The sequence below is a fragment of the Marmota flaviventris genome, chromosome 2, assembly GCF_047511675.1.
Source record: "Marmota flaviventris isolate mMarFla1 chromosome 2, mMarFla1.hap1, whole genome shotgun sequence".
In the NCBI taxonomy this organism is placed as follows: Eukaryota; Metazoa; Chordata; class Mammalia; order Rodentia; family Sciuridae; genus Marmota; species Marmota flaviventris.
Genome location: NC_092499.1, coordinates 45132920 through 45160666, shown reverse-complemented (window position 1 = coordinate 45160666; position 27747 = coordinate 45132920). Strand labels below are relative to the sequence as shown.

The window sequence follows — 27747 nt, the reverse complement described above, 5'->3', positions numbered from 1 at the left end:
TTGCTTTGAATATTTGACATGTTTTTATCTTAACACCAAACTTCTTATTATAGGATTCCTTCAAGTTGGAGGTGCATTTGAGAAGAAAACTGAATGACATGGAGATCAACATTTCCAGAGAGGTCTATAACTAATATTCTATTAAAACTGTGAACATTTCTATACTGATTATCCCTTCTCCTCTAGTCCCACTCCAGGCAAAAAAGAAAAAGTAACTCAAAAAGAATAACCTCAACAAAGGAATTATTATCAATTAGATTGGACAGCCATCATGTCCTCAGAATAGAAGAGGACACAGAATAGGTTTAACTCGTAGTTTAATTGTCTTCTAGAAGATTAGAACCAGAAATGAGAACCTAGTTTACTCAAATAATAATGAGCACTGAAAAAGATGTAGTAGAAGACTTCATAGAGAAAGTACTCTTTGAACTCAAACCTGAAGTTTGGTTAGAACTTCAAGTTTGAAGGCAACAGCATAAGGCCAGTTAATATTGAGCATTTACTCTGTGACAGGTACCATACTAAGCATTTTACATGTCTACTATTACTTATTATTGTGGCCTTACAAACTGAGTACTCTTATTATCCCCATTTTGCCTTGAGGAAGTTGCTGCTTCAGTAGTTTGAGAAACTTGTCCAAGGTTCTCCAGCTAGTCTGTGGTGAAATTAAAGTCCAATCCTAGACTGTCTGAATCCAGAAGCCACTCTCAACTATTATACTAGAATGTATATTATACAACTATTATACTAAAATGTATTTGTACAGGTTGTGAAACAGTGAGGGAGCTAGCCCAACTAGTGATAGAAGTTTTGTTTGACATACGAATTAAAGTATTAGCTGTATTGGAAATAGAAAAATTTCAAATTTAAAATAAAGAGTCATGGAAAATTTGTGAACAAGAGAGCAATGCTGGAGGAAGATTGGGGAGACAAATATAAAATGATTAAATCTTTGATGAGTTTGGAAAAATACTTGATCAAGCTTTTGGTAATTGCATTTGGTAAGCTCTGCTGTGGTAACAATACCCAAATGTCAGAGGCTTATGCAAAAAAGTGTTTGCTTCCTATTGACATTTCAAGCCCATTGAGGATGGTTTGTAAGTGATTCGTGGTTTTTCCCAATTTGTTATCTTCATTCTTGCATTGAAACTGAAGGAGAAGCTCCTATTTGGACATGCTATTCTTGTGGCAGAGGGAAAAGAACCAGATCACTGGAGACATGCAATGATTCTTAAAGCATCTGCTCACTTATCATTATCCAAAGAAAATCACACAGCCAAACTCTATGTTGACAGTGCTAGGGTGCATCCTCCTCCATGGAGGCCTGCAGATCACACAGTAATAGGCAGGGTGTATAATCCTTTTACAGGAAAGAGAGTGAATCGTGGGAACAATAATGTAATCTACCAGAGAAAGCCTGTGCTCTTTGCAGATGCTGTCACGATTCATTAAAGCAACAGAGTGAAATGAGTAAACTTCATGGAGGAGGTGAAATCTCTTGTTCTCCCTAGATAGAGGGCTCTGTCCTAAGAAGAACAACTGTTGCTCTGTTTCCATGCTTTCTGATGTAAAAATCTAATGCTGCATGATTTTGTCATGCTGTACTTGAAATCTGTCAAAGATTGAAATGTGAATCAAAGACAGTTTATATGAATTGATGGAAAGGATATGAACCCTTTACACTGTTTCTTTGCAATTAAAATGAAATTAAATTAGAAAAAGTAAATACAGAAAGGACCCAGTTAACATATATTTATGCCTTCTTTTTTCCTATCCTAAGTGGCATTATGTTTAGGATGATTTTACCTATTGCCTCTTTGTGACTGTTGACCTCATAAACAATTCCAGTCCCATATAAAATATATGCAATACAAATGAGTAATAGTTAAGTATTAACCAAGTATATTTTGGTGCAAACAAGTCTCTCCCAAATATAAAAACGATTAAATCAAATAAAAATCATTCTAGAATAAGTCATTTCTAAGCCTTTTGGGGAATTTTATTAAACATAAAACTAAAGTCTGAATTTATCTTCATGCTGTCTGTTTGGCTTTCTTGCTTAAGTATCTGGCCCCCACTGGTCATTTTTAGCTTCCAACATCTTTCCAAAGGGTCACTCTTTCTCTGGTCCAAAGCCTGGCTTTCTCTTCCCCTTGTACCTCCCATCAAGTTCTCCTGTTTGAATTCTTAGACATACTATAGATGTAGCTCCTTGCAAATTTATCATTTCATCAGAGCATAACTTTTGCTGATACCAGTACATTCCCATTAAAGATCAATTTTACCTGACATTCAATTAGAAAATGATTTGTCTTGGACTGAGGTTTTAGCTCAGTGGTAGAGCGATTACCTAGCACACGTGAGGCACTGGGTTTAATCCTCAGAACCACATAAAAAGAAATGAAGGTATAAATAAAATAAAGTTATTGTGTCCTTCCACAATAAAAACTTTTAAAAAACTAAAACGGTTTGTCTCTTTCCTTTTTTGAAGTTATACCAAATCTTTTGCAGGGGAAGCCCAAGTTTTTCCAGAACCCAAATCTTCAAAGTCCAAAGAACACAATATGTGGAGATATGTGATAGATATCAAATATTTGTAGAATTAATAGACAAATATATAAATAAACTAACCACTCTAGCAGGTAAGTTTCTCCTGTGTAGAAAAAGCTCCTAAACTTTTATTTAAAGATACTTAAAGATAATTTCATATATATTTTTTATACAAGACATTTGATAAATATTATTTGTTTACCTGGGCAAGGAGGGAAAAGTTTGGTGGTTCATAGCAAAACATGATACCCTAATCACATTATTACTTCCTGTTCTCCATCAGTTTTGTTTAAGAAATGTTTATAATCCTGGGGAGAAATAAATATAAACTGAAAATCCTAAAATTAGGAAGAGAAAGTTGTCTCCCGCCTTCTAAAATGCCTTTTTCTAAAAACTTAGAATCCTATTAGAATGTCACCAAGATTTTAAAAAGTTTCTTTAGTGTTGTAATGATCTACTAAACATAATTATGCTTATAAAAGAACACTAACAACTCATAGAATAACCATATCCACAGTATATTGTATTTGCTCTCTAAAGACCTTTACCTAAATTGACAATCAAAACGTTGCTGTAAATTTTTAAATCATTTTAAACATCTCAATCATGTGACAACTTCAACAGCTTATTCTAAGGCTACTTTTGACAGAGGAACTCGAAGAGTCTTCTGATCTCCATCTTACTGGTAAAATGTGCAGCGCTGGGTTCAATCTCAACAACAAATTTTGAAGCACTGGAAGAATATGAATAGAATCCCATTCCCTTATGCTGTAATCCCTATTCTCAGGAGATCAATAAATGTATTTCTCCTAGTTTCATATAACTACACAACTATAGTATATAGCAAGTCTGTTTTGCTACATTTGTAACACCTATTTAAAGTCTAACCAATCACAACTTTTAAAAAGAATCATAAACTTGGGGCTGGGGTTGTGGCTGAGCAGTAGGGTGCTCACCTAGCATGGGCAGGGACCTGGGTTCGATCCTCAGCACCATATAAAAATAAATAAATAAATATATTGTGTTGTCCAACTACAACTAAAACATAAATGTTTAAAAAAATCATAAACTATTCAATCATGAAATTATGAACTATCCAAGGAGGCATTCTAAAAAGTGGAAAACTGGTAAATATAAAACCTGTCATTATAACATCATGAGTTTATTTGCATAAGCACAGAAGTGGTGCTAATCTTAATCTTATACACAAATAATTGTGCTCAAAACATAAATTTCTAAAATTATAATGGTAAACAGTAGAGGGAGCATTCAGCTACAATGTAAGATCTTAGTAAAATAAATATAAGAACAGACCTTCCAAACAAAATGAAAAAATTTTTTTTTTTGGAAAATGAGATATAGAAAGCATATTTCTTAACAGAAAACAAGAAAATGTAAAATATCTTGGTATATTTCAAAATTTTCTATATAATTTTTGAATTTTAAAAACTGTGCTTAAAGTATTAGCAGTAGAAAAAAAGACTAGAAGGACATACACATCAGAATATTAGAGTCCTTGTCATTCAATGTTAAGACAGTTGTGACTTTTAAATTTATTTCTATACTTCCCAGGTTTTCTTCAGTAATCATCTATTATTATTAATATCAGCAAGAATAATAAATTAATTTATAATATCAAGAGAACTAACCAACTCCTTAGTATCAGGAAAGGGTTACACTGTTAAACTGACTTTAAACATGCTATGTAGAAGGGCCTACCTTTTACCTTAGATTTTAGCAAACACTAGAGGCTCACATATCAGGTAATAATTTCATTTATATTAGAGTTATTGCTTGTTTCTAAGTCCTAGCAAGTCATTGCTTTGATGGGAATATTTTCTCTCTGGTCCAAAAGTATCTTGCCTTTTATCCCTGAACTACTGCAAAAAAATTATTACAAAAATGTCTTGGAAAATAAAATCAATGCTGCTACCCAACTCCATTGCATTAACAGGTTTTTCATCAAATTCTACAAGTAATGCATTATATTGCTTTTTTCCACAATAGCAACATGAGGTAATTTCCATTATACTGCTTTTATAGTTGAAAAAAAATCTTTCATTTTCTAAATATTGAACAGTATGCTAAGCTCTTATACTCTCATCTGGGACCTAATTTCTAATTTAAATTTAAAGATCATTTGAAGTAAATTAAATGGGCCTATGAAACAAGATCTTCTCAAATCCCAAATTTAAAATGAGATGAGATCTTTGATAAAAATTTTTGCACATTAAACTGTGACGACTTTAGATAATGGGGACAGGAAGAGGCAGTTGAGGACTGCAGCCTCAGTTTGCAACTGTTCGACTTATTAGAATAATACATTTCCAGGAATTACACAGAAATAATCATATGAACTTAGCTATTGGGAAGCAGTTACATCAAGGTAATTTTAAACTAATACTTTGGTTATTAGTTAGTGAATTATTGGAGAGTATTATCATTCTTACAAAAGACACTATTTTAAGTCACACTCAAGTACTGAGTTATGCTCAAAAAACTGGGTTCTAGTCTTTCAGGTTCTCTGTCAGATGAATGCTTATATGCAACTAGCTGCCCTGAAACATGTTATGTGTGTGTATACACACACACACACACACACACACACACACACTCTTATTAGAAATAAAGCCTGGGATTGTCCTCTCACATTATAAAAGAGGTCCAATTTACAACTTGGCATCCAGAGATGTGGGACTAATATAAGTGTATATTTCTACAGGTTCTTGAGTTTAAAAAAATATATATATTCTAAATAGTTGCCTTTTTTCTTTCCTTTTCTTTCTTTTTCTTCTTTTTTTCCCTCTTTTCTTCCTTTTTCTGAAACTAGCACTTTGGCAAATCACATTGTTGTACTGTGTTTTGATGCATGATGTTTTCATGGTAATGCAACATGTATAAATGACAAAATGCTGGCTATCTCCCAAAAGTGTAAAATAGTTAAAATGCTTTTTCAAAGGAAAAGAGCCATTATCAATATTTTTAACAATTTTTTTTTTTTGCTGTAAATGGCAGTCAACCAACTTAATACCAAATCTCCACAGAGTTTATGATTACAAAGAAACAAAAGAGTCTTAGATATGGGCAATTTTGTTTATGAAATTTTTCACTACCCAAACTCCTTCTTGGCTCAAAAAACAAAATTATGCATCTTGAAATTTCTTCTATTTTTTAGAGAAGTAATAGTAGAAAATTCCCTCTACAAACCACATATTCTTCTCACTTCTCTTGAGATTTGAACTGCAGGTGGCTGGATGTTTTTATTTAGAAAACAGTCCATTTATAAATCATGGATGGCAAAGACCTGACATTAACTTTCATTTCTGATGGTTTAATTTAAATGTTTTTAATAAAGTGCTTTTGTTGTATTATGTCTTCTCACAGATACTGATAACCCTGATAGAAATGGTGTCACACAGATGTATTGAATTCTCAAGAGAGATAAGCTTCCTTAAAATTTAGTGAAAAAGAAAACAAACTCCTTTTTTTTTTTTTAAATTTTCTATTCCCATTTAGTTGGAGAGGAAGGAAGAAACGACTGGGGGTGGGGTGGGGTGGGAGATGTATACCGTATCTAAAAGAGTGGCAAATGCTTTTAAACCTTGCCATATAAATGAGTCTCTTTAAATTTTTTTTTAATTAAAGCAAAAAATCACCACCTTATTTTTGCTCCTTCTTCTTCTTCTCTTAATATTTTCTTCTTTTTCTTTTATATTTTAACGTGGTTCAAGTTAAAATATTTCTTGGAATCATTCACCCAGCCCTAATTCTAATAGAAGTCTTCAGAGTTTGTGTCTAATAACAGCTCTGTGGAGGCCCTTGAAATTCTAATAAAGACCCATCAACCTATCAGAAGAACATGTAATTTTATGTTCATTACTTCCTGGTGCCCGACTATAGAATTTGGATGGTTGCACCTCAATTAAAAGTTGAATTGAAGTTAATATCATTTAAATAAAAAGTTAAAGTTCTATTCTTAATAGCATTAATACCCTTTAATGACCGCTATGGTCATTACCACCAGATAACTGACCTCCTTGACCCTTTCCTCACTGAGAAACCTGGCAACACAGACAATTATTTAGCAATAATGAACACTCTATGGGAGATGATTGTGTAACCAAGTATCTTGACTTACCATTCTGTTGCCTCCATTATTCAAAAAACGTTGCATTTTTCCATTATAGGTTTTTCTATTTTTAAAAAAGAAAGCTGCTCAGGCTTCAAACTCACACTCTCCCTTTGGCCTGCAAAAGTTCACCTTATAATTGGCAAAAACTTTAGATATAATTAAAATGGCGTAAATTAGGTGAGTCTACTATTCTTGAGCAGTGACTGATGCCTGTTAAAAAACTTAACCTTTACCATTAGAGACCACTCTAAAGAAGAAAAAAAGAAGGCATAAAAAAGAAGTTAAAGGTGGCTTTCCAGGTCTCTTTCTAACTAGGCTTTGTGATTGGTGTTAAACTTAGCAGTATGAGAGACTTAGCAGTATGAGAGACAAAAAGAAGAAAAGTCCAAACAGGTGATTTTTAACAGGAGAAACTTCACAAATCCTTTGAGACCTTAATTCCTGTTTTCCCTTCCTGGAGAATGTTATTATTGGAGGTAGTGCCAAAAAGAAATGGAACGACATTAGCCCAATTTTTTGCTAAAATAATGACTTAGTAGACTCAGCTCCTGAGAACTCTGAGAAATCTTATTCCATAATATAAACTAATAGAGGCACTGTTTAAGGAAAAACAATAAACTTCTTGCTATGCTCTATAATTTTATATCGTCATAAGCATATCAAGCTAGTAGAAATCATTCTAATTTTTGTGGCAACTCCAACTCACAATCTAGAATAGTGAAATAATACCAAATATTGATTAACAACTAATTCTCTTACAATTCAAAATGGACTACAATTGAAGTTAAGCAATGCTTATATATTGAGATACCCCTAGTTCTGAGTTCATTTATTTTGTTTCTATGCTTTTCATATTGAGTTTTTATTTCAGTAGGAAATTATTCAAAGACTGAAGGCAAGATAATCTTTGATTCCTCTGAGGACAGATACAAGATGAACTGAGCATTTGATAGAACTTTCAGATGTAAGCAAAAGAATTTATTAAAAAGGATTTTGCACTAACATAATTTGTTGCTCTGAGGAGATTATATGATCTCTATTTCTATAAGTCTGTCAGATAAGTTCAGGTTTATATCCACATCCATAAAGCCTGAACAAAGGCAGAGAAACTGAGTTGATATCAGTCTAATAGTTCAATGTTTCCCAGTTACTTCAAACCTAAAAAAACGAAATAACAAAAAAAAATCATTCATTCTCCATCAATAAAACAGTACCTATTATATACTGTGCAAGGCATTGGTAAGAAAGCAAAAATGAAAGTGGTATGGTTCCTGCCCTTAAGGAGTTTATAATCCAGTAATAAGACCAAATGAAATATGTGAGAAATCACACAGAAGCAACATACTAAAGGAATACAACCAATGTGATTAGTTTTGTCTAAGGGTGAGTTAGGAAGAACTGAATGGACAATGCAATATTTGAGCTGGATTTTGGAAAAGTAGAAGATGAAAAGACTGAAAATGGAACACAGCACCCACTGTGAGGGAAAAGTACAAGTGCTAGCTTGGACCTATAGGCAAATGTGAGGCAGGAGAAGCGTTGAGGAATCCATGGACTGAGGTTTAGGCAGGGCAATAGAACTAAGAGCCAATAAGCCTGGAGAGGTAACTTGATGATGAATCAAGAAATATTTTGAATACTTTGTTAAGGAGTATAGGTTTATTCATTGGCAAGGTTTTTGAACAAGAGTTTGATGTGATCCAATATGTACTTTAGGAATATGACAACAGAAATAGAGATCAGTATATAGAAGTTGAAGCTAAGAGTCAATTAGAAGTCAGTGATATTATTTGGCCCTAGAACTCTGTACAGGAAAGATTACTGGGGTCAGGGTGAATGCTGCCAACATTAATTATCATATTATAGTGAACACACCAGGATACCATTAGAAGTTCACTTATTAAATAAAAATTGTTTACATTATCTGTGGGAAATTACATTTCTAAGTAAGTCTTCAGTCCTTACCCAGAAACTGGAATGATAAGGCCTGGATCAAGTTTAGCAGTGGGTATAAAAAGGCCATAAGACAAAAACATATGTGTGGCTCTACCAGATGCTACTGGTTCCACTGATTTGTAAATAAAATCACCCTTGAACCAAGCTAGGGAAGCAAACCAAGTTAAACACACAGTTTACTGCTGCAATGGGCTTCCCATTTAGTCCCTATTGGTCTCCGCATATACTAAACAAAAGCCAAAGCACAGTCATCAAAGTAATACCAAGAATGACCCTGGAAGACTGAAATACCATTCCTTTGGTCAAAATGGTGCTTAACTGATATATTTCTAGCAGATGCCAAGAGCAGGAAGAGTCATGTTCTACATGCATCACCACATGAGACCTGGGGCATGACCACAGGTGAGATTTTCATAGACCAAAAAGAAAAACTGTCAAGCAAACATTTTTGCCATTCTGAAAGAAAACGGAGCAAGAAGGATTTTTTTTTTATTTGTATAAAATATATTGTTCTTCCAGGCTGCAGTGAAATAGTTTCTATTTAATTGCACAGAAATCCTAAGAAGGTTACAGCAGTGAAACATTAAAATTCTAAGGGCAACTAATAACATTAAAACTTTATAGCCCCAGATAGAATAATTTAGACAAAAACAACATGAACATATGTTTTGTGTAATAATAACAAACATTTATAGCTGTCAAGAGAGAAAAACACAGGTTTATGCACACCTTAATGGTGTGCATGGGTGAGCATGAGTATATTTAAAACATAATATATTACAAAAATGACAGCATGCATGGCTCTTCTGGGTACTATGTTAAATCAATGAATAAATTACCAAAAGTGAGCTGTGGCTGTTTGGATGTGTAATTGAGCTTAACGTATGTAGTGTTATTTCAAAAGAAACTGTTCAAGGAGTTTCGAGCCCAATCCACTCTGCATCTATCCTAGGCAGTTTACAAATAGCAATAAATGAAACTGTTTCACAGTAGGAAGGAAGTTTAGTTATACACATTACTTAAATTGAGGAAAAGTTAATTTTAATATGCTTTGCAGGAATTGAAAACAAACTTATAATAATTTGCTTATGTTCACCAAACTGGAAATTGAAATGTTAATATTTGAATTTAAATTTATTTTAATTATTCACTGTATGACTCAAGAAAATCACTAGAAATTATCTGTTTAACTTAAAACAAATACATACATAAACCCTTCATAAATATGTTTATTATTCTACTTGTTTTAATTATACAATCTGAATGCCACACTTTTAAAAAAATATTAGGACTACAGAATAAGAAATAAATTTTAAGCTTGTTTGTGCCAACAAGTTAATGGCAATTGGTAATAACTGTGCTGTAGACAAAGCCATTAATGTGATTTTTTAGGATAAAAAATAACTTCTCATAATTTTCTTTCTAATTATAAGGTTGTTTGTCTTACTTAGTATTCTACCAGTTTTATGAAACAAGGAAAGAGGTATATTTTCTTACTTTTCCCTGCCTAATTTTTCCTGGCCTTAATTGTCTCATGTTTTCTGCTTTACGTAGAATGCTATGACCATTTTACATAGGAAATTTGAAATAAAATCATAAAAATTAAGTCCTGAAGCTTTTGAATTACAGATCTTGCCAGGCAGCTAAACTAAAAGAGCTACTCAACAAGTGTAATCTCTTTTTAGGAGACTGCAACTTTAAGCAATTTAAAATGTTATGATGGGCTTAGGTAACAACGATGCTGACTCCTTATTTTTCATTTCTTTTCTGTTAATAGGGTCATTATATCATGGCAGATGCAGGAATGTCATATGTTGTATGAAAAGGAGACTATTTTTCTTGAACAGCATATTTTTATCTGTTCTATTAGTCCTGTGCTTTGTCATCATTTATGACCATCTAATACAACAAGTATCTTCCAATGCTGTCTGCAATTGTGTAAGGCCCTGAACTCATAAATCCAAAGGCTTGCTTTTCATTCTGCACTAGATGAATAGATTCTTACTAACACTGAAAGTAACAAAAATAAGTTTGTACTTATCAAGATCTTTTTATCCAAAATAATAATACAATTAGATAGAAGGTCATTTCTCAGCATTTTTAGCACCACTTTTACTCATGTTGTCACTGTTAATTCACTTTTCCACTCTGCTCTCTTCTCCCCAAATTTTGCACAAACCAACCAATTTACTGACTCTGCCAAACAATAATCCTACAGGGTTTCCATGCTTTTATGAGCAGATGATGATTAACACAGTTGGAGCAGTCAGATGCAGACAGTGGAGCCCACTTACAGGCTCCGTGTTTCTTAGATCAAGATATGGAAATTCATAAGACAGGAAACACTGCTTTAAACACTGGGAGTTTTACGGCCTAGCCATTTTATGCTGAAATGGGTAAAGCTACTTTCACCCTCTTTTTAGTCTACTCTGTCTGCAACATAAGTCACTGGTCTTTGTCTATAGCAGCTGACCCCACAGAGGCATCACTGGTTATTAAGCAACAAGCCTCAAATATTTTGCAGAAAGAATTTACTGAAGCTTCTATGAACAAGGCCATAAGAACCAGAGACTGTCCCTGACTACACTTATTTTAGGTGACCTATTTCCTTTCCTGATTTAAAACTGAGTCCTACAGAATTAACAGTCAAGGAGTAGGGGTTTGTGGGAAATGGAAAGGGACCAGCAGCTAAGTCAATATTAAATCAACTAGACAACTACCATGTTTCAGATATTACCCTATGAATATCAGAGCTAACAAAAGTAAATAATAAACTCATTGTCATAGAAGAAGTTTACTGTAGATCTCAAAACTCATGCTAATAAAGTCTTAACATCAAAGACCCTTGACAAGCTATCACCATAATAATATCTAATAATAATAATGAAAGCAAACATTCAAATTATACCCTATACCTCTTAAATCTCCAGATCTAGCTACCTTAGGATACAATGCTGAAGCTTAAAAAATATGAAGATGTCACACACTGAATCTGTGGACCAGCACAGAAGAGGGAACCCTGGGAGTCACAGATTGGTGTGCATACGATACAGCCTGTGCTAGGATTGATATTTCTGGCTTCCTAGCTACTCTCACTACTACTACCACCACTGGTACCACCGGAGGTCCTTCCTTGAGGTATTTGACTCTGAATATTGGTGCCTCAGCGTGGTAGTCTCCAGGTTCTACTTTGGTTTTCCTTTTTACATTCTTTCCCTCTGCCTCCTGTTGTGGATTGTTTTTGCTTCAGACTGTATTTTTGGTTCTCAAGCCCACTTTTTCCCTAGATGCTGTGATTCTCCTTCATTCCATGACCCACTCAAAGCCCTCACTGTAGCCCAGATTATTGTCCCAGCTTGCTACCTAACACTGCATGAAAACAGGGAGGCAGACTCCCACCCCAACAGTGATTACAGGAGTTTTGGAATGTTCCAAACATCTCTGATCATCTTAGCAATCATGTATGAATTAGTCAACCAACTTTGATATTTTCGTATATATCATCTAATCTCTTCAACACCTCTGTGACGGAGGGATATAGCATTATCATTCCTCATTTGTGGATGATGAGACAGGTAAAGAGATGGGATTCTCTGACTTATTTATCCCTTGGATCAGCACATTCCATTTCCTTATAGCTTATGGATATACAGACTTTATTTTAAACTTTCAATTTTATGGTTCCAAAATTATGATTATTTGTCTCTATCATTAATTCTACTCCTTCAAAGTTCCTCCCTAGTGAAAACAACTGGTAGTAGGAGTCTTAAAAAATATTAAATTAAAAAAAATTATCTACAAAGCATTCCAGTCACAACATTATTACTACTGTAATAATATATTTTTATTTCAGATTTGTAAAATATTAGCTTACCAAGTCAACATACCTTTTTCTTATTATCAGAAATATTTAAAGATACTAAAGACAGATATTAAAATTAGAAAGTACTAGGTAACTAAAATGAAATAGTAGAAACTAAATAGTTGTACAGTGTGGTATGTTCTTTCCTGCACCAACTTTTGATACATTTATTAAACTTGATACAACTCTCACACACATTCTATTAAGGAATGCTAATTTTACAGGGATTATAAGAAACACAAACTCAAAAGGAGACATGCTTTATTGAAATTTATTATTCTCACTGGGAACTCAATAACAATTATTTAAATGAAAAATTAAGTGTTTAAAAATTATAGTAGTAGTAGAACTTCCCCCACTTATCATTGATTCATAACTGGTATGCCTAGGATGTCAGCAAGCTAATTAACTTATAAATAATTCCATTTAAAATGTTTTAAAAAGCCAGATTTCCAAGTCTGGACACATTAGGCTGCTTTGTTTTACTTTTTCTTTTTAACTGTGAAATGTATAGTTATAGAATATTTTGCACTAAAAACATTTCACTTTAATTTTATATAACTGGACTGTATTCTACCATATCAATTAAATTTAATCAATTATATCATTTTAATTCCACATAACCTCAGAGAGAATGGATCAGCTTATAAAACTCATACAAATACTAAAGGACTATAAAGGAAATCCACATATCTTAAGGGTTTTGATTTCTGGTGTGAATTTTTTGTTCATCCAAAAAGTATTTTTTTTTAAGAACAGTCTCTGAGGGATATAGTATGCTGAGCATTGTAGTATACAGAAAAATGAACAAGAAATAGCTCCCTACCTTCAGAGAGCATGAAACCTGAGAATATCTTTAATATAAAATTCAAAAAGAGAATATGATATTGCTATAATTGAGGTATAAATGCTAAAAGAATGTTGAAAAATCAAGTCATTTTGATATAGACAGGTGCTGGGTGGGAGACAGCTAGTATATTCCATGGTAATGGAGATTAAATAGGGATAGAAGGGCAAAGACATGGGGAGCTGAATGAGAAGAGCATAGGGAAAAAAAGGACAAACTTGGGAAACCAGGAATGACTCCATGTGGCTACAGAAAGGAGAGAAAAAAAGAGGTTTTAAAAACCAGTTTAGAAAAGTAGGAAATTTAAACTGGCAAGCTTTGTAGAATTTGAGGACAGAGAACCAAAGAAGGTCTAGAGAATGGTAAGCAAGAGACAGCTCTCAGGTTCTGACTCAACTGACAAATTCTACTGTGGTTTGTTTTATATGTGGGAACTATGAGTAAGATTTGGTTTGAAAAAAATGATTACTGAAAACCACCAACCATGATCAAATGTTTCATTTGTAGATTGGGAATCTAAGGCTGAGCAACCATTTGTTTTGATAACCAAGAAGCCACGAGTGAACATTGATGAAAATTACTTCAGTAGAATGTGGCCAAAGGCACCATTAGCAATAAATTAGAAGAAGTTTAAAACAAAGTAATGGTTTAACAGTGGCAAAAAATACTAAAAAACTATTTTGAGATGTAATAGGAAGAGAAATATACAAATTGTATAATATTCAGTAGTCTATAATATTTTTATTAAGACAGTGAATTTGTTGTTTATTACATTCCCCCAAACTAATAGAAAGTTAAAAAAGAAGAAAATTATTTAAAAAAATGTTGAAGGAGGGGTACCTTCAGAGTTTGTTAATTCAGCTATTCAATAACAGAAAAACCCATCATTCCCCTCTACCATCTTTGGCATATAAGCATGGGTTCTCAAGCTAGCTTCATTCATAGAGACAAAATGGATAAGGCAGCTCAGCTTCCTGTCCCTTTGAAAGTATCCAGAGTTTGAAAGGGAATCCTTTCTTTTTGTTTGTCTCTTTGTATAAGAAAAAAAATCTTCCCAAAGTCTCACAAAGACTTCTCTTCGTATTTCACTGGCCAGAAGTGCACTAACTATGCCTAAACCAATCATTAATGCGGCAAAGAAGCTCTTATGGTTGCCTATGGACTAGTCATGATTTACACACTCCCTGGTTGAGGAATAGGATCCATTGCACCTGAATAAGAACATATGAAAAAAGGTGGCTATGTAGACAAAATAAATGGTTCTGTCAGAAAAAGGAAAAGAAAAATAGCTATTGGGTAGGCAGTCCACAATGCCTGCTATATTAAGTTTAATACACATTATTTGATGCCACTGTTGATGGTTATATCATTAGTGCAACATCAGCAACCCATTTCCCTCTTATGAGGAGAAGTGTGCCTATACTTCCTTATATCCAATTTTACCATTTATGGGAAAAAAGAACTATTGATTGCTTTGGAAAAGTACACAAAACAAGAGCTTCTATTTTGAGGCATTCATTGACAGAAGGCTGTGTGAGAGAACAACTGCTTAAAATTCACAATTTCTAAAGAGATTCTATCTTCAAGTTCTTTTACCTGATTTCCCTTTTGTGTATTATCCAATGGAGAATAGTTGTTAAGCTTTTTATGTACAACTGAGACTAAAAGAAGCTACAGATAACGACAGAAGATGCTATTTGTCAAAGGTCTAAAGGAGGAATACAACTAAAAACTACTACACAATTGGGTAAAATATAAAAGTAATTACAAAGGAAGAAAAACACTCAAATTTACCTTTATTCAGAGATATCTTTGTTCATATCTCGGTCTCCTTGTCCTGTATCACACAATTAATAATTCTTAACTTTTAACCCAAAAAGGGGGCTATTTTCAATTACAGATTAACAGTTATACTTACAAAGTTTTAATGGCATGATTTCATTTCCTTCTAAAATGCAACAAAAATTAATAGTAGCACTATTCAATGACAATTTGAAAAATACATTTTCTTCAGTAATATTAGTCTAATTTACTTGACAGAAAAAAGTATTATGATATAACTTCATAATGAGAATGAGTAGTGGAACCCAGAAAGCTGTTTTTTAAAATATATATCTTTTAGAATAGTTTGTCCAGAGGAAGAAGAATGTGTTATCATAAAAGAAAAATCAGGGCTGGAGTTGCAGCTCAGTGGCAGAGTGCTTGCCTAGCATGTGTAAGGCACTGGGTTCGATTCTCAACACCACATATAAATAAATAAAAAGCAGGTCCATTGACAACTAAAAAAAAAAGAAGAAGAAGAAGAAGAAGAAGAAGAAGGAGAAGGAGAAGGAGAAGGAGAAGGAGAAGGAGAAGGAGAAGAAGAAGAAGAAGAAGAAGAAGAAGAAGAGTCAGAGCAAAGGCCCTTGATAAGTGTACATACAACAGGCCAGGTTCTAGAAAGTTCCACCACATGAAGCTGGCTGGCATTACATTATAACAGTCATTATCAGGGATGCTACTGGGTCTGTTTAGCATCAGAGTCATGAGTTTATATCATGCTATTGTTAGTTTACTTTTAAATAGAAGAGAAATGAATACTTTGGGGATGAGGGGCTGGAAATTTAAAAAGAGATGAGACAAAGAAGAGTTTTAAAAAATTCTTTATAATTAAAAAGGCATGGCCCTCAAGTTATGAGTGAACTTCAGAAGGTTCAGATAAAGGCTGCAAGTTTAAATATGCTGATGAAACTTAATTCCTTTCTGGTCTCACAACTAGACCAAAATTTCCCATTAGAAATGAATGGTTTTATCAGTTTTAGCCAGATGGATCTACCCAGTGAAATTCAGTATTCCTCTCAGAAATATAATGATAGTCTGAGTATATACATGAGATATTAAAGCAAAGACAGCAGAGAAAGAAATTCAACCAAACTGGGTTGAAAAGAAAATGCAAGAGTGTTTGTTTTTGTGTATGTTTTATAGAGACCCTATTCCAGAGAAGTGATCCAGGTCATTTTACACAGCAGAGCTCTCCAACTTTGTATTTCTTATAAAGGTCTAGGAGGATATAAACTATGTTATGTTAGCTAAACCTCATTCATCATTTACTAGAAGGATGTGTATGTACACAGATTACAGTGGACCAAATATAATATGTCAGAGATTAGACTTTGTTAGACATTTAAATAGTGGTATGATCTAGTTCTGCCCTTTGAATTTATGTCAATTTAGAGACCTTTACCTTCTCAGGTTCAATCTCACCTAATCTTGTTAGAGAGCTTTAAAGCAAAGACTACAAATCTCATCAACCAGTGAGCTGGCCAGTGACATATTAGATGCTTTTAGTTTTTTTTCAAAGTCACTCAGAAGTATATCTTCTCAGAAAGCCCCTTCAAACAAAGACTTAAACACCCCTGTCAACCTGTTAAAACAATCAACCAACTAGATTTACCTTGAGGAATAATAATAATAATAATACCACCAATATCTATTTTATAGTATAAATTACTAGTTATTTGGGGGGAAAATAGGTTAAATGGCTCTTTTAGAGGTTTTCAATTAAATTTTATTTTTTGTTCAATAAAAATCAAGAGGCAAAGGAAGTAAGAGAGAAGCATAGAAAGAAAGAGAATAAGATGGGGTTTATCGTTATTTATATAAGATAAAACATCATGAAAGATAAGAAGATAAAGTGAGGTTCTATCTTTAGCTCTAAAATGAACACTATATATTAATCAAATCAAATAAAATATATTTCAAGATGAAATAATGTATAAAGTAAGTAAAATGAAGATGTTTAGAATATAGTTGCTACCACAAGTAGTTTACAGTCATGAAGAGTGTAATCACCTTAAAAGTTAACTACAAAGATACACATGGAATTTCAAGACAAAAACAGAAATGTTATCATGAGATTGTGTGTTATTAATCAGCAAATGCGTGGTATTAACAATTAATATAATGCAGTTTAGAATAGGTAGATATTATAGGAAATCTTTTTTGAGAGGGCAGAATGAATCCTACTATACTCTCCAGTCCCTTCTTACCCTCTACCTTCCTCTATTGGAATAATTTTTCCAATGACTAATCACTTAATTCGAAGTCCCTTGACTTCCTTCCATCTTTACTGAGCTTACCACTAACATTCCTTCTTTCTTTAACTCAGAAGCTATATTCCCTTCTAGAAACTTACATTTCCACCTGATTCACTTCCTCTCCATCATCTAAATCATTGTACAGTGGCCTCCCTTATCCATGGTGGCTATATTCCAAACCTCCAGTCAGTAGATACCTAAAACCATAGATTGTACAAAACCCTACATATTCCTCTATTTCCTATACACATATACTTATGATAAAGTTTAATTTATAAATTAAGTACAATAAGAGATTAACTAATGATAGGGATTGGGGTACAGCTCAGTGGTAAAGCATTTGTCATGTGTGAGGCCCTGGGTTTAATCCCTAGTACTGCAACAAATAAATAATAAAATAGGATAACTATAACAACATACTATAATAAATTTTTATGAATATTGTCTCTCAAAATATTTTATTGTACTTTAGTCAACTTTATTCCTGTGATGATGTGAAATGATACCTAAACCACTTTACAGCTTCTCTTTGGCAGGTCTGAATTGCCAGTATCACTACTCTTGTACTTTAAGGCTATTATTAAGTAAAATAAGGGTTGCTTGAACATAAGCACTGTAATACCATGACAGTCAATCTGATAGCAGAGATGGCTACTTTATAACTAATGGGCCAGTACAGTATACAGCATAGATATGCTGGACAAAGAGGTGATTCATGTTCTGGCTGGGACAGAGAAAGATAGTTAGAGATTTCACCACACTACTTAGAATGGTGTACAATTAAAAACTTATGAATTGTTTGTTTCTAGATTTTTTTCATATAACATTTTTCAACCACTGTTGACTATAGGTAACTGAAACCATGGAAAATGATATTAGGGATAAAGGGTACTATTAGTGATTCTCTTTCTTGTTCTTCTTGAAACTGTCACCTTCAACTGACCTTATTTTACTATTTTTGTTCTTCAGTTTGACCTACATTGCTACTGGCTGCCAGCATTCTGGACTGCAGGGGCTTAGAGTTTCACTGTTGAGCATGTTGATTCTCACTTAATCCCTAATTTCAGTATGTCATCCTTGTTCTCAGTTGCCCTAGGCATTTCTCAGGATTCTATTGTATCTCTGCCTTATTTTCATACAATAGTATCTTACTTGTCAATATCAACTTCCAAAGCTATAGACATTATTATTTCAATTTGGATTGCCAAATTTACATTCTTAGTGTTGATTACTCCAAACTTCAGACTTGCATTTTCAACAGTTATATATGACCACATAGATGATTTTTAGGGTTATCCTATTTCCAAATCATTGTTATCAAAACTACTTGTACTTTGGAATAACCTGGGGGGGTGGGTAACAGATGCATTTATGCTCAGGTTATATTCCTACATATTCTTGTTAATTGGGCATTAAGGTGGCTGTACTAAATGAGTTAATTATCTTCCTTCAAAACTGTTCCTTATCAAAAATGTGTTCAACCTCAGTTAATGCTATTTTAACTGATCATGTTCAATTCCCTAATGTCACTGTTAGCTCCTCTCATCTCTCCATCCCCTAAATGCCAAATTCTATTAATTCTTCTTCCATAATATTGTTCTTATTTGTTTCTTTATATTATTATAGAAACTGCTATAAATCAGCTGCCTTTAGTTATTGTACTAGTTTCCTAATTCATTTTTATGACTTTTGATTCTCCCTCTTTCATCCTACCTTTTCCATCTGTTTTCTGTGGCCAAACTGAATCATTAAAAACATGGTACACTAGTAAAAACAACTCTTCAACCTGGTGTTCAAAGCTGTATGGAATATTGCTCAATGTTTTTCAGGCTTTATCCTCAGTGAGGTCCTCTCCCTTCCCATAAGCACATGAACATTCTATGCTCCAAAAAGCCAAATTTTTCACTGCTCTCCATTCTCTAGATGCCCCTTGTGTTTTCTCTTTTCCATACTTTTGACCATGCTATATCTTCTTCCTGGAATGTTCTCCTCTAATATCTTCCTAGTACCATTTAACTGAATATTGGAGACCTCTGCAAAATCCATCTTCTCATAGGGTGAAAGCTTTCTCAGAGCAAATCAGATTGAAATAATGTTCCCTCCCCAAATTTCCCTATCTCCTCTATTCCTTATTATAGTATTTGTCACATATTATATAGATGTGTGTAATTTAGGATTACATATATGCAATAAAAGTGAAGTTAGCCAACCCCCCAAAAACAAATGCTAAATGTTTTCTCTGATATAAGGAGGCTGACTCATAGTGGGGTAGGGAGGGGAAGCATGGGAGAAATAGATGAATTCTAGATAGGGAAGAGGGGTGGGAGGGAAAGAGAGGGAGCAAAGGATTAGCAAGGGCGGTGGAATGTGATAGACATCATTATCCAAAGTACATGTATGAAGACACGAAAAAAAAATATCTCTACTGTTAGGCAGTGTGAAAGGAGAGACATGTTGTCCTGTTCACGGTTATACCATTACAGTGTAAAGACACATTCAATAATTATTAATTTTAATGACAGATTAGAATAGTATAGACAGAATGAGAAAAGCAATTAGCAAAATCAAAGAGAAAAGAAAAGGGAAAACACATTTGGAAGATGATAGATAAACTAGAAGATATATGAAATGAAACACTGACGTGAATATTGACTAAGTTGGAATCACACGAGCTTAAGAGGTTTAGCCTTTATCCTAAACTATCATAAATAGTTTCTCAGAAGACTGTCTCAATACACATGATTGTGTAATATGTTTGGAACCTAGGTTTTTTCATCAGGAAAGTGATGAATTTTAAGAGTTAGGACTGCTAGAATTCTTGGGACAAATGAATGAGACAAACCAGGTAAAAACCTTAGCATGAAACTGTACCACAGTAAGTCTGCTGTAAATGCTAACCCCATTAATAAAATGTTACATAAACACACACACACACACACACACACACACACTGCTTATATAATAATATCTAAGATGTCAAAGAAAAGGAAGTTTTTCTGGCTTTGTTTTCCAGAGCTTGAGAAAGGAATGAATAAAAGGGAAGAGACCCATGAAAACACTAATGTCCATGAAATTCCTTGGGCAGCCTTTGGAATTCAGACCTCTAAATGACAGGTGAGGCAATGGTTTTTAGCTTCTACTACTTTTCACTAGATACACATTTTCTTCTTTTATCTTTCTCCTTCTGTTCCTTCTCACTTCTCTTTTTCTCTTTCATTGGTTAGCCTCTTCTTTAGGCTTCTTTTATCCTTCTCCCCCTTCTCACTCAGTGAAGTCCCTGGCTTTGATTAGTCCTGCAGGGGCAATACTAAATGAGTATTGATCTCTGCATCCTATCTGAGTATAAAGATGGGAAGCCATTGCCCCAACTCAATGCAAAATGGTCTAGACGTCATAGTGAGGTGGGGCCTTGAACTCTGTCCCAACAGGATTTCCCATCTATTTCCTAAGAAACATTAACCTTCAGTTAGCCACAATGAGGGATAAGACTGGGAATGTTATGGACCTGATGGAAAAGAGCACTCCAGTACATTGGAAAAATATCTGTCTTTGGTAGTATCATAAACACATAAATAGCCATTATCTTCCCAGTGAAATCTAAAGAGAAGGATAAAACAAAATGTGGACATCTCTATGCCTCTTGACTTCACTGGACAGAAGACATACTCTGAGTGTGAGAATACTTAAACAAGTGTTTGGAGTATTCAAAGTGTTGAGTGAAGGTGTGTGTACAGTTGCCATTTTAAAAGAAGTCCTAGGTGACTCAATAAACACAAGAGCCAGAGCAAACTAATTCCTATAGCAGGCAAGGTTCTCCCTGGCTCAGCCTGGGGCCCCTTCCAGAAACAACACACTCCAATAAAAAGTGTGAATCACACAACAAGGTAATTGTTTCATGCTTTCAAAGGATTAACTTATTAATTTTAAGGCATTTTTAGAAGACATTCTCATCTTGATTTTTTTTGTGTGCTTAAATACTTATAGGTTTTTTTTAAAGTTGACGTCCACTGTAGATCAAAAATCCCTCTAATGTGCTGATTATGTTATCTTCCAAATAGAAAAAGTGGAATATAAAACATGAATTCTGCTAGTAAAAGATGGCTGCTTTGCAAAAATCTATGTTTGTATCAAATACCATACATTTTTGTAATTCTATATTACAGAGTCAGAGATTAGACATCCTTAGACAAAATAAGAAAAAAAAAAATGAAACAACCTATATACCTCAGTGACATTTCCCTGTGTTGATCAGAGTCACCAAAGAATTTCACTTCCAGATTCTTGCTGAGCCAAATGATTCCATTATCAAAGACACCAGCAATTGAAGTACAGTGTGGAAAAACAAAATAAGCTATGGTTTTATACACCATATAGACCATGATAAGGCTGACCACTAGCTATGCTTTGACGTACTATTTTTAATTTTTATGGGTATATCCACTCATACAGTCAATAACATACAAATTTAAGTACCTCAAAGATATTAGAGAAAATATTTTTTACTTGATTCTATCACAAATTTAGTAACCATATTGATCTTCAAAGAAGTAATTCAGTTTTGTTTCTGTCTTTCAAAAAACACTTTTGAAGAATTCTGCCCTTCCTATAACAGCAACAAAAAAAGACTGTCAAAAATTCCACAGTGGAAGAAAGAGCTCTGCCTATGTACTGCAAATCAGGACTATGATTATATAGTTCAGTAGAAAAGGAACTGGATCAGATATGGGCTTTTAGGAAGAATTCTGAACAGAAGAGATGGAATTGGTAATGCATTTACTACTCATTTGCTTGCATCAAGAACTCCATTCCATTTCAATCTGCCAACATCCTAATTAAGATGATCTGAATCTTAGGTGATCTATTATTCTAGATCCAAGATAGCCCAAACTACGTTAGACAAGATGTTACACTGTGTGCTTACATTGAAATGATAAGGCCACTGAGCAGAAAAGCATGTCTTCTCTCGTGTCTGGCTTGGCACTGGACAAAGTCTCTGTCAGCACTCAATAAATAACAGGCAGGCCTTTGCCTATTGTCTTTCTCTCTACTAGTTTAGGCAAGATTTAATTTTATTAATTCATTTCAGATTCTTTTTGACAACATATACCTGTACTTTTATTTACATGGGTGGGAGAGAAAAAAGTGTACCAAGTATATTTTTATGCACGTGTGCATCAGTGTATGCAGAACTAACAACATATAAATGCAAATTCCCATTCAGTGTCTTAATACTGCTTGTGAAAAGCCTATATTAAAGACTATGCCCACTATATAAGCTCCTGAGCCAGCACAGAAAAGAACGTAGCCTCTTCTTTAGGCTTCTTTTATCCTTCTTCCCCTTCTCAAAAAATTATCAAAGCCTTGAAAAGACTCAGGATCAAACGACTCTAGACAATAATGTCTACTTGAAATGTTACTGGTGAGGCACAATCTAATATAGGGAAAGCATCTTGTAAATGTGCTCTCAAAATCAGCTCTTTTATAGCCCTTCATTTAAAAAAATGTACCCATAAAATATTAGCATAATGTATTATGCTAAATGGGTTAAGCCAGTCACCTGGTAAACAAACATACAAAAACACGTGTTAATGCTGGATGTCCCTTCACTTGACATATCAAGAAAGGTCAGGTTGTCGGTGATAAGCCCAAGTCAAAGGCTATGCAGATGCCCATCTCACCAGTACCTAAAACTGTCATTTGTAGGTCTGAGCAAACATACTTAAAAAATGTCTGTAAACTTACTTTCCTGCTATTGTTGAACAGATATCATTGATGACCTTCAGAGTCTGATATCCATTTCCAAAGGATGATGACTTCAATCTAAGAGCCTCAAAGAAGACAGATAAAATAAGCACAATCCTAGAGTTCAAAGCAGCTAACCCTCTGTCTCCTTTTATTAAGGAAATGAAGATGCTAGTTGGGACCCAGGATAGGTCACCCTTATAGAAGCTGTAAAGTTTTCTGAATTTATAATAAAATCTTCAAATATTCCTTGTTCTGGAAACTTATCTGTTTCCTTAAAACGGACAAAGGAACCATTGTTGCCTGCTTTCAGTGATGCAAAGTTTGATAAGTCATGTGGGGAAATCCTGGCCTGGATTCTAAGACATCTGTAAAGATGTATGCTTTATAGGAGAAAAGTAAAGACACAGGAAAAGAATGTTTTAAAGGAGGTTATGTGAAAAATCTGTAAATGCTTGCTTTTTTCAGGATTTTTGTTTCATGCCTTGAAAGGTCAAAAAATAATATAGCCTTTGCAGGACATTGGATATTCACTGTGTTTTGAAATCCCTCCAGCTATGTACACCATTAAAAGATTTAACATACAGAAAGCCTAGTTTAAGGAGATAAACTTTTACCAATCTAGCTAAAATAAAATACATAATTATAAGCATATTTTCAATTTTAGGATGTGAGTACCGAAGCTCTATTTCTACAACTGTTAAATTCTGTTCTCTATTTCCATGTATAAAAGATCTCACAGTCCTGGGAAAACACTTTTTTAAAAAATGAAATACAACAAATAAGGTATGCTGCCAAGTCCTGGGGGAGAAGTTTCCCAGAGTCTTTGAATTTCCTCCTATCCTCCTTCTTTACAAGATTTCTAAGACCAAGTCCTTTTCTGCAGTCTCTCAAACAAGGTAAAAAAGAAAAATACCCCCTAGATATATTCCTTAGATTTTCTATTATGCTTCTCAAGCTCCCAGTAGCTTCTGAAGTAAACCTAAGATGAATTCTGGAGTTATTTTTATTATGTTTTAATTTCAGTTCCTCTTTTAGGTCTAAGATGAAATAGATGATCATAACTGCTGTACTTAGAGATGCATTTCATGGCACAATTTGTACATGACCTGTGCAAGGTCACATCATGGAAAGGGGACTGACATTATGGATAAGAAGCCAAATCCTGATTTTAGTCTTAAAGAACTTCAGTGTAAACTATTTAAATTTGTACTATTTGGTGTGATATGGGAAGAAATTTTTCTTTTTTAACAGTGTGTGTGTATATACCTATATATTCAATATGGAAAGCTCACTCTGGCTTGGATTGTGTTGATTATTGTTTGAATCAACAATCATTAAAAATCTTTTTTTTTTTTTTTTGGTCATGTTGTGAGGCTCAGTGCAGAGTATGGCAAGCCAGCCTAACCATCATCTATGACACAGTCCTGGGTTCTGGACATAACATATATTTTTATACTTGTAGGTTTTATACAAGCTCTTTTTTTTTTGCCTATTATTTTCACCTTAGCAAAAACTCTTTCTACCCTTCAAAACATCAACTCCTCTGCAAATCTTTCCTTAATATCCTCAGAAAAGGTTAATTATTTCCTTCTCTGTGTACTCACAGCCCTTTGTACCAGTTTTACCAGATATATTATAATTATCCGCTTACTTTCTCCATCACTAGAATACAAAGTCTTGTATATTACATTTCCCTTATTTAGGATTTACTATATGCAAGGTTCTGCTTTAAGTACATTAGGAATGTCAGCTCTTTTCAATTTGAGTGACAACCTTTTGAGGTGAATATTATCACTACCTCTATTTTACAAATGAGGAACCTGAGACATAGAGAAGTAACTTCCCCCAAGGACACCCAAATAGTAAATGCCAGTCATTGAACCCAGGTAGTTTGACTTCACAGTTTGAGCCTCTCTATCACTGTGATAGAGACTAAGAGAGGCAGTTCATAAACATTAAACAAAGAATGATCATTCTGATTTCTCCATAGTTTCCTAAGCTTAAGTTGAGAAATACATTTTTGTCTTAAATTGATTCTACATTCACCCTTCCATATGTATGTGTTTATTTAAACAGAGAAAATTTATCCCAGACTAGGAAAGAGAGAAGTAGTTGGGAGGTTGAAGGCCTAGAGTTCTGCTGGCTTTTCCATGTCAAAGTCTCAAAACTCTCAGTGCCTCCCTCAGGTTCCACATCCATAGATGCCTAGAAAAAGCTTATTCTTGTATCTGCTTTTAGCTACACTACATTGTGCAGATAATGTGATATTAAAATGCTTCAGAACAAAACTGCTATCAATAAGAAAAAAGTATATTATTCTTTGTAAACTGATATGACTCCAGGCATTTTCACTTTTGGAATGATTCAAATAAATTTCATATTATTGTGGTTATTGTTTAAAGAAGTGAGGCACCCAAATCATTAAAAACCAGATGTATTTATTTTCCCTCCTTATATTTGAATTCATATCTTAATAAGTCTCCTGAGTTCAGTATCACCTATTTACCCTTTAAAGCATATTAATATTTATATTTTACATGTATTCTTTATTTTCTGGTTTACAATAATTCTTGCCAAGTGTAGAGATTTGGAAAATTGAAAGATTTAAAAATATATCAAAAAATATATAACTACATATTATAGGTCTCTTCTGATCTATTTATTTATTTATTTTTGTGTGCCAGGTATTGAACTCAGGGGCACTCAACCACTGCCCTCTTTATTTTGAGACAAGGTCTCACTAAGTTGCTGAGACTGTCTTTGAACTTATGATCCTCCTGCCTCAGCCTCCCAAGCTGTTGGTATTACAGGCATGTGTCACCACACCAGGTACTGTCTTCCAATTTTTAAAAATTTCTTCTAAAACATTTTTAATAACTATGTAAATCTTTCATTAGAATAATATATAGTATAAATTAAACATTCCCAGTTTTGAAAACATTTCAGCTGATACTAAACTGTTCATAATTATAAGTAACAATGCAACAAACCTTCTTTCTTTTTCATGTTGTGTGTAGTTCTGCAGGAAAATGGCCTTCTTACAGCCTATTTAATTGTTTTTCTGGGAGCTAGTTGAAATGCAATTCATGGGCCCCTCTCAGAGGGTCTGATTTGGTCTGAGGAGGGGTGTGGGCAAGCAGTCACTCTTTTTGAGAAATGCTAACATCATCTCTATTGTGAAAATACTTTTCTCTAGGTTATATTCTTCATTCTCAATACCTCCCTATAAAATGAGCTGATTTAGAACTGTCTATTTCAAACTGACTCTGTTGATTGGGGTTCTCTATTGTCAAAAAGTGATTTTATGAATTTAGGTGATTTTGCCATCTCAGGAGTTCCAGGTTGGCATATCCATCACCCTGCTCTCACTCGCCCCACTCCATTGGTCACTACATCCAGAACAGGTTTTTATACACCTCAACTGGGTGTCATTTCCTTGATTTCTTCAAAACCCTCCCCTTACCTGATAACGAAACACCCAGCTTCCCCTAACTCCTCCTTCTGTAAACACACAGATGTCACTTTCTCAGAGAAGCCCTCTCTGATGCCCTGATCTAAATCACTTCTCCCACCCCAATCTCTTATCAAAGCATGTATTATGACATTAGAGTCTGTCTCTCCAACTTCACCGTAAGTTCCATGAGTTAGGCCCTGAGTCATCCCTAATGCCTGGCACCACAGTTGGCCTTGAGCAATACCAGTGAAAGAAAATGTGCTAGGTGCTAACAAACATGGACTCTAGGATTAAAAGGTACAGATTCAAATCCTAGTCTTGCTATTTAGTAGCTATATGTCCTCTAGCAAATTGCTTAACCTCTTTGTACCTCCATTTTCTCCCCTGGGGATTATAGTAGAACTGTGTTATATAATTCTGTTGAGATGATGAAATAAGAGAATATAGAATATAAAATATTGTCTTGCACACAGAATGTACCTAATATAGGACAGCCCTTAAAGAATAAGTACTCAGTATCCTTTCTGTTAAATAAATAAAACACAACCGAGTTTTCAGTTGTATCCTTTTTCATCTTCCTTCTTCCCATTCCCATCCCCACAAAGCCAAAGCTTTGCACAATTTCTCCCTGTAGCCTGCTCCTTAAAATAACTCCAAGTTTGCTGAATACACTCTCCATTCCATGTTATTAGTTGCAGCTTTGATCCTTTCATCACATCACTTCCTAAAGTATGTGCTCATGTGCCAAGCCACCTCTCTTCCTTCCTTCAAGTATTTCCTGAAATGTGACCTCCTCCATGGAGCCTTCTTAAAGTAAAACTGAGCTCATCATTCCATCCTCTGTTTCCAACAAATAAGCTAAAGGTTGTGGTTTGAGGTTCCAAAGCTGTAAATCGCCTGAGCTTTTCACTGGCTGCATGGGTCTCAGCATTGCAGGGATGATTTTGGTTTTTCCTCTGTCTGCATTTAAGAATTTGAGTCTAACAGGGCAAAGTGCTTGTTTAACTTGGTCTGTATACATTTAGCACAATGCCAATCCACATGGATACTGAAGAACTGTGATTTGATAATTATTTACTTGCTTTGTCCATGCCAGGAAAAGAAACCAGGAACTCTTAAATCTGT

The 27747-nt window shown here is 34.2% G+C and overlaps 1 protein-coding gene across 3 annotated transcripts in view; it reads right to left on the bottom strand.

Moving 5' to 3' along the window:
- The window catches only part of Akap6 (A-kinase anchoring protein 6), a 578346-nt gene that overhangs the window by 254640 nt on the left and 295959 nt on the right, over positions 1 to 27747 (bottom strand). The gene's annotated exons all lie outside the window — the stretch shown is intronic.